This window comes from Cavia porcellus, unplaced genomic scaffold, assembly GCF_034190915.1.
Source record: "Cavia porcellus strain 051 isolate PalLab524CR breed Dunkin Hartley unplaced genomic scaffold, mCavPor4.1 scaffold_30, whole genome shotgun sequence".
Lineage (NCBI taxonomy): Eukaryota > Metazoa > Chordata > Mammalia > Rodentia > Caviidae > Cavia > Cavia porcellus.
In genome coordinates this window covers 36548458-36569534 of record NW_026947513.1, presented here as the reverse complement: position 1 = coordinate 36569534, position 21077 = coordinate 36548458, and the positions used below count along the sequence as shown (strand labels likewise).

At 34.5% G+C, this 21077-nt stretch overlaps 1 long non-coding RNA gene across 3 annotated transcripts in view; it reads left to right on the top strand.

The window, feature by feature from the left end:
* Positions 1 to 2275: 2275 nt before the first annotated feature.
* LOC106028034 (uncharacterized) overlaps positions 2276 to 21077 on the top strand; it is a 111632-nt gene continuing 92830 nt past the window's right edge. For all 3 annotated transcript variants that reach the window (XR_001201643.2, XR_010044674.1, XR_010044673.1), the window contains exon 1: positions 2276 to 2547. This is a non-coding gene — a long non-coding RNA (uncharacterized LOC106028034). The remainder of the gene's footprint in view (positions 2548 to 21077) is intronic.

Genomic DNA, 21077 nt, shown 5'->3' with positions numbered 1-21077 from the left:
TTGCCTTAATGGTGAAATTGAACTGTCATGTAGGTTCCTTTAAGACAACTGCCTTCACTAATCTCAAGGTGGATTCAGTCACTCTACTGTAGCTCTTTGACTTGTTTTGTTTAGTCTCAAATTAAATTACCTGCCTTCATCTAACTACTATAGCCTCAGTTCAGATTGCTATTTTTTAAGACTATGGCATCTAGTCTTGTATTTTCCTAATACATTTTTCAAATTTTCAGTGACATTTTTCTTTTTAAAGTACCAAACATTGTAAGGTACTTCCTGGGTCATGAAGGCAGTCAGGACTGCCTTTGTACTGTGTTCCTGATAGATGTGACCCCCTCAACCTCACACTGTCTGCAAGGCCTCCTGTGTTCCTCAGGACCGATTCCCCACCTCCTCTGTGTTCCTGGGCAAAGGCTTCTGACCCTGTGTCTCAGAGTCTTGTATTGAAATTCATGTTTTCTTCCTGTCTTCCTTTCTAGTTTTTGAATCTTTATAACTATTATCACAGTGTTCACAGAAACTTGTCACAATGGGACTGTTTTATAAACATTTATGAAATGAATGTATGATGAACTAATGTTTTTAAGAGGCTTTTAAAAACAGTTCAGTCGCTAGTATAAGAGCATTCAAAGTAATCCATTTTTCTTGTATTTTGTGGTGAGTGCATTTGATTGGACTGCTTTTTGCATAGGAATTGATGTTGCTAGTATTTATGAAGACAAAGACAGGATCAGTGAGTTACTACTGATTCTGAGGTTTACCATACCGGTTGCCCCAAACAAGCTCTTTGTCCAATGGGAGGGGTAGGAAATAAGCAACCTTGCATGTCCTCACATCAAACTTAAGTTACTTTCCTTGACTAGAGAATCCTGAAGTTTAGCAATATGTTTTCACATGTTAGTGCAGGTTTTAGTAACAGTAACTCAAAAATTATGTATTGAACAAATTAAGAATATAACATCTATATTTGAAATTGCCAATTTCTCTTAACAGTCTCAAGACATTTGAATTTGAAGAGAGGTGGATCTTTACATACTGAATCATTTCAAAGTACTGGGAAGAACTGTACAGTTCTGTTCAAAATGGTAACAGAATTAGTGAGTAAGTGTGAGGGAGGGATTTTTCAATTTAAAACACGGTGCATTTTTCTGATTGGTAATGTGATGATATTTTTGTTGCATACAAAAGCCATAGCTATTTGCATAGTAAAGTCAATTTTCTGTTAACAATTCCAAATCAAAATAAATATAATAAATCTTTTCCCCAAAGTCCATAACAAAAAAAAAAAAAAAAAAAAAAAAAAAAAAAAGAAGGCTTCAAATGATAGCAATGTAAAGTGGATAATTACTCTATGACTTTCCCAAAGTAACTCTTATTTTTTGGTCTTTCCACTCTGTGGGGTCACTGCCTTTAACAAAATCCACTTTTAGTGGTTTAAATCTGCAATGCTCCCTCAACCTTTAAGCTTTATTCTTTCATCACCACAATTTGAAATCTTGCTATTTCTGATTATTGTCAAAACAAATATACAATGCTTTTAAGTTATCATCTATAATTTATATTACACAATGAATATAAGAAATACAAGCATGGCATAAGAAACATGAAAATGGTACAGCTTTAAGAGGGATGAATTTATACTTACAGGCCAATTAAAGTTAATACTATAGAAGACCATAAATAAATTATCTCTGCTTTTCATTTTGAAGTATCACTATGTGCAAAAACAATTACTGGGAAGAAAAAATTACAATTTTCTAGTTCTAAATTTTCACCAGTTAAAAGGAATGTACAAAAAACAAAAAATTAGTATTTATATTTGTGGATAAAAATACTAAAGCACTTATACTCACACTGAGTCTAGCTCATACGGAATAATTTTCTTAGGTGTTATAATAGTAATGATTGATCCTCAGTGTGAAAATACAGCACAGAGATGGGCAAACACAAGGCTGATACACACATTACTGTATAAGAAGTGATTAATATATAACAGCAAAAATTAAAATGTGAGAAACCGTGATACTCAGAAATCCATTGACAAATAGTATAAAATCATTGATGGGATAAGGAAACAGTAAAATCACTGTGTTATGTTCAGCTAGCCAATTATTTTGATGTAACAAATATTGGCTTTAATTCAGTCATTCTTAGCTAGGGAACTATAAACAGATTACTCAAGCAGAACAATAGTGAGATGGGGGAGGTGTGACGGGATGTGGAGAGGATGAGTAGTGGAATTTGCACCATATGCTCTAATTTAGATTTGGACAGCTTTTTGGATGTCTTCAGAAATAAACAGGATTTCTGTTTTTTGTCTTCTTGATATGGGGTTTACATTTAGAGGGGGAAAATATCCCCTCCTAGTTTAAGGAAACAAATGAAGTCTTTCTGGTTTGAATATTTATTTTAATGAGCAGAAAGCCCATTTGGATGAAAAAGGTGAAGAAAAAGCAAGTTTACACTGCCCTGATGTGGCTCTGTGATCACGTCTGTCTCCTCCAGCACTAATTTTCTTTGATTCTAACTCATCTGTATGACCAGACATCTGTGAGTATTTATGCCTTTTTTTGGTTATGCGCTATCCCTCTCTGGCTATCCATCAAATCCAGAACAGACTTCCCAGCAATATTTTGCAGAAAATGTAGAGCAGAATGATAACTGATTAGCATTACGTGATAAATGGACATTCTTCAGCTGAAACTGTAAAGCGCAAAACAGCTGAGACAACATATGAGCAGGAAACACAGTGCACAGTCTGGCTCTTGGTTCGTGTTCACACAGTTTATGTTTTATCGTTGTAATTCAAAACTATATACAGCTCAGGCACTGTCTGATCTATGCAGCAGATACAAAAGAAAAAAAAAATACAGGCTGACAATCTTTAGTTTGCATATACCTTGATGTTATGTTATGGGAAGATACACTTAGTAGTGGCAAATGTAAAATTTAAAGGTTAAATTCACTGACTCAGGTTTTGCTTAAAAAACCTCCTGCTTTGGGTAGCTTATCCAAATGCCTTATGATCAGATCTCTTGTGTTTCAGTTCTTTTGGACTCTGATTAATCCCTTGATGCATCCCTGAAAAACAAAAAGTTAAAATATGCCTGCTAAAAGTTCACAAAGTTCCACTCTACCTAAAGGGCCTCTTCGGCTACCAGCAGACAGTTGTTACTCTGATGTGGCGCTCTGACCTATGATTCCAAATCTTCCTTCTTTTTTAGAGAAATTAGAAAACCATTTTTTAAACAAATTGTATTTACTAACTTAGTTTATATGAATATATATATATATATATATTTTTTTTTTTTTTTTTTAAACATTGTAAGGACTAAACAACTACTGATGACATTTAACTTACAGACTTAAAAACCTCTAACTTAGATATTTCGCAAAAGCTGATATTTGTGTGATGCTAGGAAGCATTAAATATCTACTTTAAAAAAAAATCACAATACCAGAGTTTACATATAGTGCATATTTTATGTATTGCAAACAGTCTTGATTGATTTATTAAAGAGCATCAGTGTATCACACAGTATTAAATCAAGTAATAGTCTATTACTGTAATATGTCATTAATGAATAGTAAATACTTGACGTGGAAATATTCTTATAGACCCTCCAACCAATTCGCTTCATATGAAGATGAAAACAGTCAAAGATTAGCAGTGAGAACAAGCAGAAGAATAAGAGAAAGAATAAGGAATTACATGCATTCAGTGTGTTTTTCCAGAATGCTTTTAGGGTCTTTTTCACTGCATTACTTTCTCTAATTGCAATAATGGGGACAAGGGTGAGATTGTGACTGATTTAGCACCAACTGTTAGAACAAACAACTTTCTGTTTGTAATAACCAGAAAAAGGGTTAGAATATGGTTTACTTAGCACCAACTGTGAAAACTGGGAGTTTTAAGCAAATAGCCCAAGGCCATGCAAAAGAGCATGATTACCCTCTAAAAGAGTACCTTACTTCCTGCACTTAGGTCTGTACAGCATGACAGGAACCTAGGAGCGCAAAACGATCTTTTGATACAAGGCAATATTTTAAAATTTCATATATGGCCCTTTTAGGTTAATTTAATTTTTCTTAGCTACATTTGAATTTATTTAAATAATACTTTAGACTAGAAACTTTTAAAAGCAAGTGTACAGATGAGATGCTTCAGCCAATCATACATTTTAATATTTTAAAATTACTTTTTATAAATAATACTTTTTGCATAAAAATTTAATTACATTTGCATGAAAATGATCCATTCGTTACTGTCTAAATCTAATACTCATGTCAAAGATTTAACACTTCTAATTGTAATCCTGCTTGTTTTCTACTGTTCATTTCCCACCCATGAATAAGAATAAATTAAAAGTTAGATAATTGCATTGACTTCATCAGAAAATAATAACTTTCCCTTTCTGTAAAATATAAAGCTTATATATTCATGATTATGAAGGCTGTGTCTATGTACAATTTGGCTAAATTATTCCCTTCCCTTCATCAACTTACTACTTATGGTAAAACTGTATTAGATTTTATTTATTTTGAGAGAATTTATGATAATCTTTAAAATACTTGCAAAATTTTAATTAAAAATTGGAGGATAGGTTTAAGTATGACATTGATTTTTTTTTTTTTTTTTGAGAAGTAATGCTTTCTTAAAATACATTTCTCTGGTCCTTTTTATAATTTGGCATGCTTTTTGTTAAGTTCAGTATGCTTCGAAACTATCTATGAAAATTTATTGTGATGTAAATATTAGGTAAAAATATGTCAGGGCAGAGAAAAATGATATATTCAGGCTTATATTTGTTTTTTAAGGTATAAGGTATGCTGCTGTAAGATTTTTAGGTACTATATTATAGATGTCTTATATTAACTATGATTTATTTTTTGGCCTCAACCTTTAACTTTATAATGTATTTTATGCTCCATTTTCAAAAATGACAGGCCTACTTGTTTACATTATGCTAATGGCTCTGAGATATCACTTCAAGGACGTTTAATAGTGAACTTTTACAAATAGTGAAATCAAATATATAATCAGGTCTCACAGCTCTGTTAAACTTGAAGTTACATGTAAGTGCTGTTAGTGGCCAGCCAATAAGTTCTGTCCTCTGATTGCTTCTGGTCACTGCTTTAAAATTTACTTTATCACCTTGTGTTTCTACTTCAATTTAAAAAACAAAACAAAACAAAATGAAACAAAGCAGAAACCTCAGGTGCTAATCAGAAAGCTTAATGACTTGGATTCACTTCATCATTTGCACCTGGTTTTAGTACTATTTTTCTTGCCTGTATTTTTGTGCTTTCTCTTTATGATTTGTATTAGTTCCTTTGAAACGAATAGCTTTGTGTAAGCAGGAAGACAGAAAAAAAAATAAATGCACTACCAATAGATGCTCTGAACAATATTTTTACAGAAATAATGTGTGACACTGAATCATAGACCTCTGATGTTAAATATTGCTTTAATCTTTACAATGTCAACACATATGACCAAGGTGAACTGCTTGCTTTGAATGTCAAAGATTTATATTGATTTTATGGCAGCAGAATAAATTAGTTGATTATTTCATGAATGGGTTTCAGTGTCGTCTCTTGAGATCTGTAAGTAAAATTACTGCTTGGGGAATGCTGAAACGCTAGTCATCTCTCTTCTAATATTATCTATCTTGAGGATTTCTATACAGTGTTCCCATGACATTTGGAAAGATTTCATTTTTATGCTTAAACTGTCTTCATTACTATTCCCAGAATCACAGTGCTTTTGCAATGTGACTTAGTCTGGAATATAAGAAAAACTGTTCATGCCCTGTGTATAGTGCAGTTTGGTTTGTATTTGCTTTGCATTCAGTAAGTAAATGCTTCAATTTAGATGTACAATTAAACATATAGTAGTGTAATAGACAGGCATGACTTTAAACACAAAGATCAGATATTCTCTGTATTTTAGCCTCCTACAGATCACCTGGGGCGGCCAGGGGAGGGGAGTTGCGTAAACACTGCTGTCGTGTATTGCTTCATACTTTCCTCATTATTTTCTATTAGTTTATAGTCATCTTTATTGTTGACTACATTGCATGTTATTTTCCACTTAGTTTGTCTTCTTATAAAAAGCCAATGTATAAATAACAAAGCTGCTTTTCATCGTGGACATATATAGCTCTTCAGTGACATGCAGGGACTAGTATGTATTGCAGAAGGATAAAAGAGTAACCAAGTGCGTATTTATGTTTGCATGTGGCAGTGAGGTTATGCCAGCGTCTTCCTGTAAATGGAAACCTTCCAGGTCACTTACACTTAATAAATATAAATTGCTCCAATCTTACTCAGAGATATTGAGATGCTAGAATTCTTTATATTGGTTTCTCTCCTATACCAACTATGTACCAAACAATTCTTATGGTTCTGTTGTTAGACTTTTCTCCAATTTTAAATTTTTGGGCTTGTTAATAAGAAAACCATTTTTGGAAGATTACTACTGTGATTGCTAGTTATGAATGTAGAAGAAAATCAGTGAAGAACTTTCTTTAGCAAGGAGCTTGTCAGGAGCTACTTAGAGTTCTTATAGTCCTGGGGCTGGGAGATTGTTAAATATTATGAATATAGAGGAAAGAATTCAAGAATACTCCTTATGCCCTTAATATTGGTTATCATAGAATTAGACTTTTTTTCAGCATGCAATGAAGGAAGATGGGTAAATTATTTTAAATTTCTATAATTGTGCATCATTTTATTTGTGATAATAAGTATACGCTATTGTGCGATAAACAGTTTATGAAGAATGGAAAGAAAAAAATAGGAGGGTGAAGAAGGACTGTTACTTTATGGAAGAATTCTACTCTTAAATGTTTCTTAATTTTATAAAGAACTGTTTTGTGAAGAACATGGGGTGTCAGGCAACTAAACTTTATGCGATCCATTTTGTGACTGCATTATGAGGGTTAGAAGATTCAGCTGTGTGAGTCCCCAAACAGATGGTATTAAAAATCTTTCTTGGGTACTGCTATTTAATTAACCTACTATTGTGGTAGAGTGTTATCATCTGGTGTGAGATGAAAAGCGCTGTAGGAGAGCTGAACTTTATTCCTGTGTAGACAACAACAATAAAACAAATAATACAACATCGACCTTTAAACAGTGTCATAACAACATTTAACTGGCAAAAAAAAAAAAAAAATTACTACCATGACAGTGCACATGTTAAGGATTGCAAACTTTTAACATACATTTGGTGACATAGATGTTAACACTTCTTTTTCTGGAAAAGAGTGTTGTGCACCATACAAATACTGAAAGCCTGGTTTCTCGTGCTTGGATTTCACAAATTAATTTTCTGGAAGGGAAAGTAATCTAAAAGAAAACATCTACAGCAGAAAGAAAATCCATATTCTAAGATTCTAGTTTTAACATTATCTGTATCATAAAAATATTATTAACTTGACTCAAAGTGGAGACTTTCTTGGTTAATTATATCACAACCTGATTTTACAATAAAATATGATAAATTTGTGAGCACCATATTTGTTTGCACTTATATAGAAAAGGATTAGTATGAAGGAAATGCTAAAATAAAATTCATATTATGATAGTTAGATGGTAATTTTTGTGCATTTATAGCTGTTTCCCTTTCAGAGTAAAAAAAAATAAAATAAAATAAACTAGACAAAAACTTGGTAGTTAGGAGTCCCTGGCATTTGTGTGAAAAGTGGGCTATTTGCACTTTTTGGTTTTTCCTTTAAAAGCTGCCCAAAATTTAACATTCATCTTACTATTACAGAATGTGATTTCATAGGTACCTGGTAACGCCAAGTGCTAGAGCTTTTTCACAAGTTTATTATTTTCTTAAACTTACAATTCAGTGATTTAAAAAAAAAAATACATGCCTCCCTACTGTATGATTTCTGAGTATTAACATTATCCAAAAAGGAATCTCATACATGTTAGCAATTACATCCTGTTTCCCCTTTTCCAACTCTTGGTGAAGCTAGTCTAGTTTGTAGCTCTACCAATCTGTCTATTCCAGATATTTCAATGACTAGAACCAATCAGTGAGTTTTGTACCTGGTTACTTTGAGTTAGCACAAAATCTTCATCATTGATTCATGTTGTAGTTAGTGTATCAATCCTTTTTAAAGTTGAATGCCATCATTCTGTATAACTACATATCTTTTCATTTTTCTGTCAACTAAGGTAAATTTATGATGTTTCCATTTTTGACTTTTATAACCCATAGCATGAATATGCATGACCGTGTTTTTGTACAGGTGTGTTTCCAATTCCCTTGGATATGTAGGTTGAATATCCTGCATCTAAAATGCTTGTCACAAAAAGTGATTTTGACTTGACTCTTCTCTTTTTTAATTTTGGAACATCTAAACAAACTTTATTGGATAAATATGCTTTATGTAACAAGACAAAACAAAACAAAACAAAACAAAGCATTTGATATCTGAAAAGCACCAAAACATCTTTTTTGAAAATTTTACCCGTACTCAAAACATTTCAGATTTTAAAGCATTTAAGATTTCAATTTTTTAAAATTAGGAATGCTCAATATATTCTTAGTAGAGAAATTGCTGGACAACATTATGCTTTATTTTTTGACAAATCCGCAAACTGTTTCCCAAAGACCTATGACATTTTACACTCCCATTACTAGCATAGGAGGATTTCAACTTCTTAACTAACGTTCTTTCCAGCCCTCTGTCTTTTGAATGCGGTCATCTCAGTGGAAGTAAAGTGATATCTCATTGTGATTTACTTTTAATTACCCTAATACTAATGATGCTGGACATTTTAATGTGTTCATTAAGCATTGATATACCTTCTTTGAAGAAATGGCTAATTCAATGTATACTTTTACTTTTTTTTATTAAGTTATAGATAAGTCTCAGATATATTATTGCAAATATGTTCATTTCCTTGCATTGCAATTTTAGTTGTTTCAACTTATTGCAATCATTATGATAATAAAATACATAAATTTATGTGGAGCATATGTATGGATAGACATAAAGGACATGGAGAGACATAGAAGGAGATGTTCACTTAAAAACAATTACATTACGGTGGTGGAAAGCAAAGGAAATAGCTGTGTGGATTTATACTTTTTTCCTTTTGATTAAAAGCTACCTAAGGGATGTATTTATGACAAGACTAAATATTAAAATCAGATACAAAACACTAATTTTCCTTTGGTCTTATTTATCCATTTTTTTTTTCTTTTTAGGTTTGTGCTTTTGGTGTTACATCTAAGAAACAATAACCTAGTACAAGACCATAGAAGCTTATATTTGTGTTTTCCCATCTAATAGTTTTAGATCTTATATTTTCTCCATGTTCTAGCTTGAGTTAGTTTAATGTAAGTTTTGAAGAACTAAATTAACTTCATTCTTAAAGTCAATTAACCAGTTTTTAAAATAATCATGTTTTGACAAGACAAGTCTTTCCATTCTGAGTTATCTTGGCACCCTTGGCAAAATGATGAACAAAGAATTCAGGATCTTTTTCTGAGTTTTCAATCTAATTCATTGATCAATATGTGTTTTCTTATAGTGCTACCACACTCTATTGATTATTGTGCCTTTGCATTATGTTTTAAAATAAAGAAATGTAAATTGTCCAAATTTGTTTTCTTTCTCTTACATTTTTTTTTGATATACTAGATCCCTTGTGGTGTTGTATGATTTTTTTTTTTTGATTGGTTTGTGTATGCTGGCAGTAATTCATATGGGGTCCTTATTGGAATTGTACTGAATTAGTAATCACTTTTTAGAATATTGATGTATGTATTCATTTTGGGGGCCTCCCACTCAAAATACCAGAGGAAATTTATTTTTTACTGACCTTTTAAAGAGTGATATCTGTTGATTGGTAGAATTGATTGTTTTTGAGGTCTAAAATGGAAAGTCTGTCCCATACTTCTTTCCTAGACTTTAGTAGTTTTCTTGTAATATTTGGACTCTCTTAAAGATGCAATTCTTTGTCTTTACCTTGCTATCCCTTGATATGCTTGTTTTTCTCCTCTATAGTATTCTTTTCAAAAAATGTACCAGGCAAACTGAGTTAACTGTGTTCCAGTATCATCTTATCTGTGCTGATGAAGTCAATGATCATATTTCAAAATAAAATCACATTTTGAGGAATTGGGGGTTGAAGCTTCACCATAAGTTTTGAAGGATGTATTTCATGACCTGACATCAATTTAACAAAATTTGTGATTATTATACATGGAAAATGTTTATTTATTTCAGAGTTCTTCCATTTCATTCAATGACATTTTATGTTTTTTAAAAATATATAAGTGTTTTACTTCTTTTATTAAGTTTCTCCCTGGTTTTTAATTCTTTTGGATGCTTCTGTAACGGAAGAACTTTCTTAATTTTATTTTCATGTTTCTCATCCATTGCTAGTATATAGAGACTAAATTGATTTTTGTACACAGATATAATAGCTTTTAATATTGCTGAGTTTGTTAATTCTAATAATTTTATGTGGATTTTTTAGGATTTTTGATTTGCAAGATAATGTCATCCGTGCATGTAGTTAACTTTATTTCTTTCTTTCCAATGGTATCTTTGATTTATTTTACTTTCCTAAATGCCCTGGCTAGAATGTTCAATGCAAATGATAAATACAGATATTTTTGTCATGTTCTTGAATATAGAAAGAAACTATTCAGTTTTTTTTTTCATAAAGTATGATGCTAGCTCTAAGTTTTCTCTAAGTTTTCCTTAATCAATCAGGTGAAGAATTTAATTTTTGCTAGTCTACCTGTATTATTTGAGGGGAATGGGTGTTGAATTGCTTTCAGTTTTTTTTTTTTTTTTTCTTGCATTCCTGGGATCAGTCCTATTTGGATCTGGGGTAAATTTGACTTTATTAGTGCATGTTTGAAGGACATTGAGAATACATTCACTATAGATAGTTAGTACATGATTAAGGAGCTTACTTCTTTTTATATTCCCTCCCCCGCCTCCTCACTTTGTTCTCCATCTTTTGGCTTCCTTTCATTTACAAAAGATTTATCTTCCTGTTCCCTATTATCTATCTTTTATTTTGCTTTTAAATTATTTTTATTTTGAATTTCTCAAATAAAAGAAACTATACAATATTTGAGCTTGTGTATTTGATTGATTTCACTTAATATTATGAATTCAAGGTGCATCCATTTTTCCACAAATATTTAAAATAGTGGCAGCTTAGGTTTGCTGGTATCTTGTTGAATATTTTTGCAACCAATTTTGCACAAGGTATTTTAAGAAGTTTTACTGAACGCTTCCAGAAATAGTTATTCAAAACTGGAGTTTTAAAAGAATGCCTCACTTTTTGAAAAGAAGTCTTACACAGAACAAATCTGACCTATGTTCACACAGCACCAATTTGAGCTATGCTTGTTCTTTATTAAATGAGAACTACACTTGTTAGTGAACCAGGTAGACTCGTACCATTTTAAAATGATTGATAGCTACTAGAATTCAGTTGTATTTCCCATTCTTGGGCAGATCAAACATCTTTATCTTGTTTCTCTTTTATTCTTCTCATCTTATTTTGTATGTGCTTTTGACTTTTTTATTTCTGCCAGAATCTCAGAACACATTACAAAATATCCTTATAGACTGGTTCCTTTATTTTTTGCTGGAATAACCTAAGAATATTATTGTATTCATTGTGAAATATTGCTAAACTTGATCCTGCTTGTTCTAAGCATTGTTGCTGACGTACACGTGTGTTCAGGGTTGGAATTTTTTTGGAAAGAAAGTTTAGAGGAATTCTTTGTTGTTTTTCTGCCTTTGTGAGACTTGGAATGATTTCTCCAATCAATTCTGCATATTCAGTGAGAAAATAAAACCCTGTCTAATTTTATCAGAATTATAACTTTGAAGTCATAAGTAATCTCTTTTATCATCTGTACATGAATATATTCTCTAATCATCCTGAATTGTGTTAAAACACTAGAGGTCCCTCTGAATCATAGCATTTACTCAGTGAAATTTAAACCTTTTTCATGTGTGTCAATACACGATTGTCATTAATTTATTTTATTTTATTTTATTTTTTTTTTTTTGTCTTTTTCATTTTTTATCGGTACCAGGGATCGAACTCACGACTGCCTGCTTGCAAGGCAGGCGCTTATGCCGCTGAGCTAAATCCCCAGCCCCTGTCATTAATTTATATTCTTCCTACTTGTCTACTGAACAGCAAGTTGGTACTGGAAGGTTTGAGTCAAATCTGTGAAAGTAAAATATAATTTTGAAAATCACAGACATAAAAGGATATAAATATAGTGGTTCATTATTGGGAGGATGAAGAAAGGTGGTGACAAAGACTGTTTCCTTCCTCATTTTCAGACGTGTTCTAGATCTAAGTTTTTAGATCTGTGTGTCTGGCATATTCTAGATCTTCATTCAGTTGTGAAAAATGGCTTTCTCTGAATAAAACTCTGCGCTAGAGGCTAAATGTTCCCTTGTATTCTCTGAAAATATTTTCCATGGATGTATGAATAAATAAATTCCACAGATAAATATCTCAATGGATAATAGTATACTTCTACAAGCAGGGACAATAGAGAGGTAATCCAAATGCTACATTTCAAAAAACGAATTTAAAAAGAAAATCTTGCCAATGAAAAACAGAAGGTAAAAGAAGAATGTGCAATAAAAGCCGCAATGCGTAGCTAGGTGAAGAATAATGGAAATCTAAAATCTGTGTTATGTTTTTCAGTGAGAGTTTGCCGGCAAGGCCTCTTTTGTTTACTGTGTCTACAAGCTATTGGAGGAAGAAATCCTGGTGTAATAAGGGGAAAGAGACAGAGCAAGGCCTGCTACGTACTATTTCCTTGTGTGTTTTTATAATTTCTGTGTATCATTTTATTTTTCCAGTTACTATTTTTATTCTATGGATTTCATTCTTCTAGGCTTTTCTATGTCTGTAAATACTCTTGTTAAGTAAATAATGACATCATTGTTCAGCCTAGTTCATACTTCTCACTTTATTAATCATATTTAATCTCCTTGCCATATTTAACATAGCTGATCCCTCTTTCTGAAATGAACTGTTGCCGATGCTTTCAAATCTATGTTATTTCTGCTTTTTTTTTTTTTTTTTTTTTTTTTTTTTTTTTTTTTTTTTTTTTTTTTGGTTATTATTGAAACCACCTGTCAGGCTCTTTTTGGCTTTTCTTTTCTTTTTTTTTTTTTATTTAAGAGGAAAAAGAGAAAAACACAAAACAAACCAAAGCGGCGTAAGGGTACACGCAATACAGAACTACAAAACAAAACAAAACAAAACAAAACAAAGCAAAAAAACATAACAGTAAGAAATTACCTGCTAGTAGATTACACACTATCTTCTTGAAAATAGTTCCTCAAATCACAGTATCAAAGAACACAAGGTGGACATTCAAACAGGGAGACTGCAAACAGATGTGTTCAATGTTCCAGAAACATTGATAAAGTCAGCTATTTAACACCCCCAAACACACTTGCTGTTATATCCGTTAGAGCTCTTTTTCTATTTTTTTTCCCTCTCTTTTTTACAACAAAATTTACACATCTTGGATTCTATTACTCCTTAGTGCTTATTACTTTCTTGGGCGGGGGGGGAGAATACAGTCAAATATGGCAAAACAAAGCTGTCAGTCAATACCAAGGATAGACATAGCACATGGTGTAGAACAGAGTACAAGTTTATCAACAATGGTTATCAACGTTGTCCCTTGTTTCCTTAAAAAGAATTGTCTATCTTATTAGATATTATAAAGTTGGACAAAACAGTAGAGAACAAGACCAATAAAACTTAGGCATTGTAAACATTACAGGACTTCCAAAGAAGACAATAGTCAAACCAGAATGGGTATCTTAGTGAATCTTATTGTCTTCAAAGTAGTTGCCTATGTCTTCAAACTTGATACTGTCATATAGAATGGAACAGAGTCTAATCAGTCAAAACAAGATCGTGGGAGTACTACAGGACTTCAAAACAAGTTAATAGGAAATCGAAAAGAGTTACTATTTATATATCCTAATTTTTTTGAATTTTTTCTTTAATTAAGACAAACATAAGAAATGACTAAATAATTTTTTTGAAACAATAAGGGGGAGATTGAGATAAAACAGGACATAACAATATAACAATAGAGGTCACAGCATGACTGTTTCAACAACCTAGTACTTCACCACCTTATAACCTGACTTAATAGTAGTTACCATAGTGTCTTTTTCCTTGAAATATTTGGATAAAACTTCATATACTCTAGCTTCAAATATTTTCATATCAAGAAGCCCAGAATAAAGCCTTTCTAATTAATGAGTGAAAACTTTATAAGGCTTCAAGGCCACCTAATGGGGAATCATGATTACCACGTATTTTTATATATTTGAATCATTATTTACATTAGGGAAACTATTCGGTATTCACACATGCGAGATTGATTTATTTCACTTATGAGTATGGTCTCAAGCTGCGCCCATTTATTGATAAATATCTCAATGTGATCCTTCTTTATAGCTGAATAATACTCCATTGTATAGAAATACCACAACTTTTTTATCCATTCCTCAGTTGATGGGCACTTGGGTTGTTTCCAAGATCTGGCGATTACAAATTGTGCTGCTATAAACATAGGTGCACATATATCACTGTGGTATGATGCTTTCAGTTCTTCTGGGAATATGCCTAGAAGTGCAATAGCTGGAATAAATGGGATTTCCAGTCCCAACTTTTTGAGAAATCTCCAGACAGATCTCCACAAAGGCTGTACCAGTCTACACTCCCACCAACAGTGCAGGAGAGTTCCTTTTTCCCCACAGCCTCTCCAGCATTTGTTGTTGGTTTTCTTAATCCTGGCCATTCTTTCAGGAGTGAGATGGTATCTCAGTGTGGTTTTAATTTGCATTTCTCTAATGACCAATGATGATGAGCATTTTTTCATGTATTTATTTGCCATTTGCATTTCTTCATCTGAGAATTGCATATTCATCTCAGATGCCCATTTTTGGATTGGATCTTTGAATTTCGGAGGTCTGAGTTTCTTTAATTCTTTATATGTTTTAGACAAGAGGCCCTTGTCTGAGAGAGAGTTCACTAAAATCTTTTCCCAGTTTGTGGGTTTTCTTTTCACTATGCTGGAGATTTCTTTTGACATGCAGAAACTTTTTAATAAGAAGTGGTCCCAGTTATTGATTCTGGGAAGTATTTCCCGTGCGGTTTGAGTCCTGTTCATGAATTCTTTACCTACTCCTATGTCTCCAAGGTTTCTACCTATTTTGTCTTCCAATAGATTTAGTGTTTCTGTTTTAATATTCAGATCTTTGACCCATTTAGATTTTAATTTAGTACATGGTGATAGACATGGGTCTAGCTTTAGTTTTCGGCAAATGGAGAGCCAGTTTTTCCAGCACCATTTATTAAAGAGACTGTCGTTCTTCCAGTGAACCTGCTTGGCTCCTTTATCAAAAATAAGGTGGTTGAGTGTGTTCGTAGTTGTGGTTGTATCTTCTAATCTATTCCACTGATCTTCAGCTCTGTTTTGATTCCAATACCATGTTGATTTTACTACTGTTGCTTTGTAGTATAACTTCAAGTCAGGGATTGTGATGCCTCCTGCTTTGTCTTTGCTGCTTAGAATTGCCTTTGCGATTCTAGGTCTCTTCTGGTTCCAGATGAAATTTAGGAGTGATTTCTCTAGATCTATAAGGTATGTTGATGGTATTTCTATTGGGATTGCATTGAATCTGTATAACAGTTTTGGGAGAATGGCCATTTTCACAATGTTTGTTCTTCCTATCCATGAGCAAGGGATGTCTTTCCATTTTCTGAGATCATCTTCAATTTCCTTTTTCAGTGTATTATAATTTTCACTGTATAAGTCTTTCACTTCTTTTGTAAGAGTAATTCCTAAATATTTCATTTTTTTGCTTGCTAATGTGAATAGTCCAGTTTCTCTTATTTCCCTCTCTGTAATTTTGTTGTTTGTGTATAGGAATGCTATTGATTTCTGAGTATTGATTTTGTATCCAGCCACATTACTGAATTTATTTATTGTATCTAAGAGTATTTCAATGGAATTTAGGGGGTCTTCTATGTAGAGTATCATGTCATCTGCAAACAATGATAATTTAACTTCTTCTTTTCCTATCTTTACCCCTTTTATTTCTCTTTCTTGCCTAATTGCTCTGGCTAGTACTTCCAGTACTATATTAAATAGGAGTGGTGATAAAGGACATCCTTGTCTTGTACCCGATTTTAAAGTAAAGGCTTTCAATTTTTGGCCATTTAGTATGATGCTGGCTGTTGGTTTGTCATAAATGGCCTTTATTATATTGAGGTAAAGACCATTTATTCCAATTTTCTGTAAAGTTCTTATCATGAATAAGTGTTGGACCTTATCGAAGGCTTTTTCTGCATCTATAGAGATGATCATGTGATTCTTATTTTTGGCTTTATTGATATGGTGGATTACATTTATTGATTTGCGTATGTTGAACCATCCTTGCATTCCTGGGATGAATCCCACCTGGTCATGGTGTATAATCTTCTTGATGATTTGCTGGATCCTATTTGCCAATATTTTATTGAGGATTTTTGCATCTGTGTTCATTAGGGAGATCGGTCTATAGTTCTCTTTTATAGTTGGGTCTTTCTCAGGTTTTGGTACTAGAGTAATATTTGCTTCCAGGAATGACTTAGGAAGGATTGCTTCCCTTTCAATTTCATTGAATAGTTTGAGGAGTGTCGGCATTAGGTCTTCTTTATATTTCTTGTAGAATTCTGCAGTGAATCCATCTGGGCCTGGGCTCTTCTTGGTGGGCAAGGACCCAATTACATTCTCAATTTCATTAGCAGAGATTGGGTTATTCAACAGTTTTATATCCTCTTGATCTAGCTTTGGTACTTCATATGCTTCTAAGAATCTGTCTATTTCTTCTGTGTTATCAAACTTTTGAGAGTAGAGGTTTTCGAAATAGGTGTTGATGATCCTCTGTATTTCTATTGGGTCTGTAGTGATTTCTCCTTTTTCATTTCTTATTGCATGAATTTGAGCTTTTTCTTTCCTTTTTTAAATAAGGTTGGCTAGGGGCTTATCGATTTTATTTATTCTTTCAAAGAACCAACTCTTTGATTCGTTGATTCTTTGGATTGTTTTCTTAGTCTCTATTGCATTGATTTCTGCTCTGATTCTTATAATTTCCTCTCTTCTTTTGGCTTTGGGCTTGACTTGCTCTTCTTTTTCTAGCTGTTTGAGGTGTAGCATCAAGTTATTTACTTGTATTCGTTCTGTTTTCCTGATGTGGGAACTCAGTGCAATAAATTTTCCTCTCAGAACGGCTTTCATTGCATCCCACAGATTCCGGTAAGTTGTATCTGCATTTTCACTTTCTTTTAGGTATTGTTTAATTTCTTCTTTAATTTCTTCTGTGACCCACTGATTACTCAAGAGTGTGTTATTTAGTTTCCATGTGTTTGCGGAATTTTTGCAGTATCCTTTGTCATTAATTTCTAATTTCAGAGCGCTATGATCCGATAATATGCAAGGGATGATTTCAACTCTTTTGCATTTGCTTAAATATATTCTGTGAGCTAATATATGGTCTATTTTAGAAAATGATCCATGTACTGCTGAGAAGAATGTGTATTCTGATGTTGTTGGATGGAACATTCTGTATATGTCTATCAAACCCATTTGTTCACAGGTGTGATTCAGTTCTGTTATTTCTTTGCTCATTTTCTGTCTGGTTGATCTGTCCCTTGGTGTCAGTGGTGTATTAAGGTCTCCTGTTACAATTGTGTTACTGATAATTTGAGTTTTCATTTCTGTTAATAATTGTTTTATATAACTGGGTGCTCTGGAGTTTGGTGCGTATATATTTAAGATAGTTATCTCTTCCTCTTGGAGTTTTCCCCTTACGAGTATGTAGTGACCTTCTTTGTCCTTTATGGTCATTGTTGGTTTAAAGTTCACGTTGTCTGCAAACAGAATGGCTACTCCTGCCTTTTTTTGGATTCCTGCTGCATGAAGAATTGTTTTCCATCCTTTGACTTTCAGTCTGTGAGTATCTTTCTGGGTTAGATGGGTTTCCTGTAAACAGCATATGGTTGGATTTTGTTTCTTGATCCATTCTGTTAGTCTGTTTCTTTTGATTGGTGCATTGAGACCATTTACATTAATGGTTATTACTGTTAAATGCTGGTTAATTGTAGGAATGTTATCTCTCTGCTGTTGCATCTTTATCTTTCTGTTCTGTTTAATTATTTGCTTTGCTTAGTGGTTTTTTCCTTTGTGTATCTAAACTGTCTTTCAATATTTTTTGCAGGGTTGGTTTGGTGTTCATGAAGTTCTTCAGCTGTTCTTTGTCATGGAAGTATCGTATTGCACCATCTATTTTGAATGATAGTTTTGCAGGATATATCAGTCTAGGTTGGAAATCATTTTGCTTTAGGATCTGGAATACTTCACTCCATGCTCTTCTTGACTTTATCGTTTGTGCTGAGAAGTCTGCTGTGATTCTGATAGGTTTTCCTTTATAAGTGATTTGTCTTTTCTCTCTGACAGCTTTTAATAATCTATTCTTGTGTTGGATTTCTGGGATGGTGATTATTATATGTCTGGGTGTAGTTTTATTTTGGTTATGACTGTTTGGAGTTCTATATGCTTCACTGATCCTGATGTCAGTTTCTGATCTCATGCTTGGGAAATTTTCAGCTATTACTTCTCTAAATATCCTCTTGACATCCTTCATGTTGTCTCCCTCTCTTTCATTAATCCCTATCATTCTTATGTTATTCTTCTTTGCATCGTCTTGCAGTTGTTGAATTGTTGTTTCCTGGTTCCTTGTTATTTTCAAAAGATCTTTCCTTTCCTGTTCACTAGCTGCAATCCTGTCTTCAAGGTCTGAAATTCTATCTTCACTTTCATTAAGGTGGTTTTTACAACTTTCAGTGGAGTTTTTTATTTCCTGTATATCTCTGTGCATCTGCATTATGTATTCTGTTTGTTTCTTATATTGCTCGTCTAGGGATTCTATCTTTTTGTTTAGTTCCTCCAATTTTTTATCTGTGTTTTCTTTTGATATATTTAGAATCTCTTTCATTTCTTTTATCATTTCTTCTTTTATCTGGGAGATTATTTTGAGTTTGAATTTCTTTAAAGCTTCCTGGATTTGCTTGTCAATTTCAGTGGCTATTGTGTCCGATATATGAGGTAGATGGGGTATATTTTCTTCTATATACATTGCTCCTAGGGTTTCTTGAGATGGGCTGGAGGTTTGAGGTTGTAATTTGGTCTTTCATTTTGTCATTTTCCTATATTTCTGTGTTTCAAGTGTTATTTGAAAGCCTCCTCAGGATCTGTTGAAAATCCCCTTCTATGTTTGGAGCTACTGAGACTCTGGTGCCGCGCTACCCCAACCCATTAGGCCTACAGAACCAGTGGCCCTCCTCTGCCTGCTCAGAACTCCGCAGTTCCAGACAAGCTGGGCCTCAGGGACACTGTGCGCCCACCTGCCCCTTGGAAGCTCCACAGTTCTTCAATCGCAGCTGGGTTAGGGTACTCACCACAGGCCGCAGTGCTTCAGGAACCTGTGGACCCTCCCTGGTTGCAGAGATATCCACAGTCCTCCAGACACATGGAGAGGCCGATGCAGGCACCCCAAATCTGCCCAGCTCCTCTTCTGCAGACCAATGGCCAGGCACGGCAGCTAAACAGGCTGGGCTAGGCTGGTAGTGTGGGCCAGCCCACCTATCCAGAGCTCAGCAGGTCTCCAAATGAAGCCGGAATGGGGAGGCTGGTGTGGAAGCCTCAAACCCACCTCTCTCCTTCACTGCACCTGGAAGCCTGAGGGAACTCCAGCAGTCTGGGCGCAGATATCCAGAGTCCTCCAGACACGCAGAGAGGCCGGTGAGGGCACCCCAGATCTGCCCAGCTCCTCCTCTGCAGACCTATGGCCAGGCGCGGCAGCTAAACAGGCTGGGCTAGGCTGGTAGTGTGGGCCAGCCCACCTATGGGGAGCTCAGCAGGTCTCCAAATGAAGCCGGGAATGGGGAGGCTGATGTGGAAGCCTCAAACCCACCTCTCTCCTTCACTGCACCTGGAAGCCTGAGGGAACTCCAGCAGTCTGGGCGCAGAAATCCAGAGTCCTCCAGACATGCAGAGAGGCCGGTGAGGGCACCCCAGATCTGCCCAGCTCCTCCTCTGCAGACCTGTGGCCAGGCGCGGCAGCTAAACAGGCTGGGCTAGGCTGGTAGTGTGGGCCAGCCCACCTATCGGGAGCTCAGCAGGTCTCCAAATGAAGCCGGAATGGGGAGGCTGATGTGGAAGCCTCAAACCCACCTCTCCCCTTCACTGCACCTGGAAGCCTGAGGGAACTCCAGCAGTCTGGGCGCAGATATCCAGAGTCCTCCAGACATGCAGAGAGGCCGGTGAGGGCACCCCAGATCTGCCCAGCTCCTCCTCTGCAGACCTATGGCCTTTTTGGCTTTTCTTATTTCATGAATATTAGTAATTGACCTCTTTATCGTCCAATTCTTGTTCCTCTTCTCTTCTGAAGTTTACCTGACCGGCAGAAAGGTGATGGCTTCCAAATGGTAGCTTCTAGACTAAATGTCTTTTCTGATCTGCATGCTCATTTTTCTAGTAGCCTTTACCATAGTTCCTCCTTGAAGGGAAAGGAACTCGTGTCAGAAATGGAATGCACAGCCTGTTCTCTGTGTACATGAGTTCTGCATTTGCAAATTCAATGAATGGAGGGCTTCAAATATTCAGAATAAAATTAGATTTGTACTGATCGTACACACACATTCCTATCTAGTCATTATTTCTGGAAGAACAAAACTATTCATATTTTAGTATGTGTCATAAATAATCTAGAGATGATTTAATGTGCACAGGAGGACGTGTATAGGTGATACACAAATAATGTGTTACACGAGACTGAGCACCCATAGATTTTGGTGTGTGTGTGTGTGTGTGTGTGTGTGTGTGTGTGTGTATCCTGGAACAAATTCCTTTGATTATTGAGGGATGACTGCATTTACACATTCTTAAATGAGCTTCTCTGACTATATTTGTTGGTGTGCTT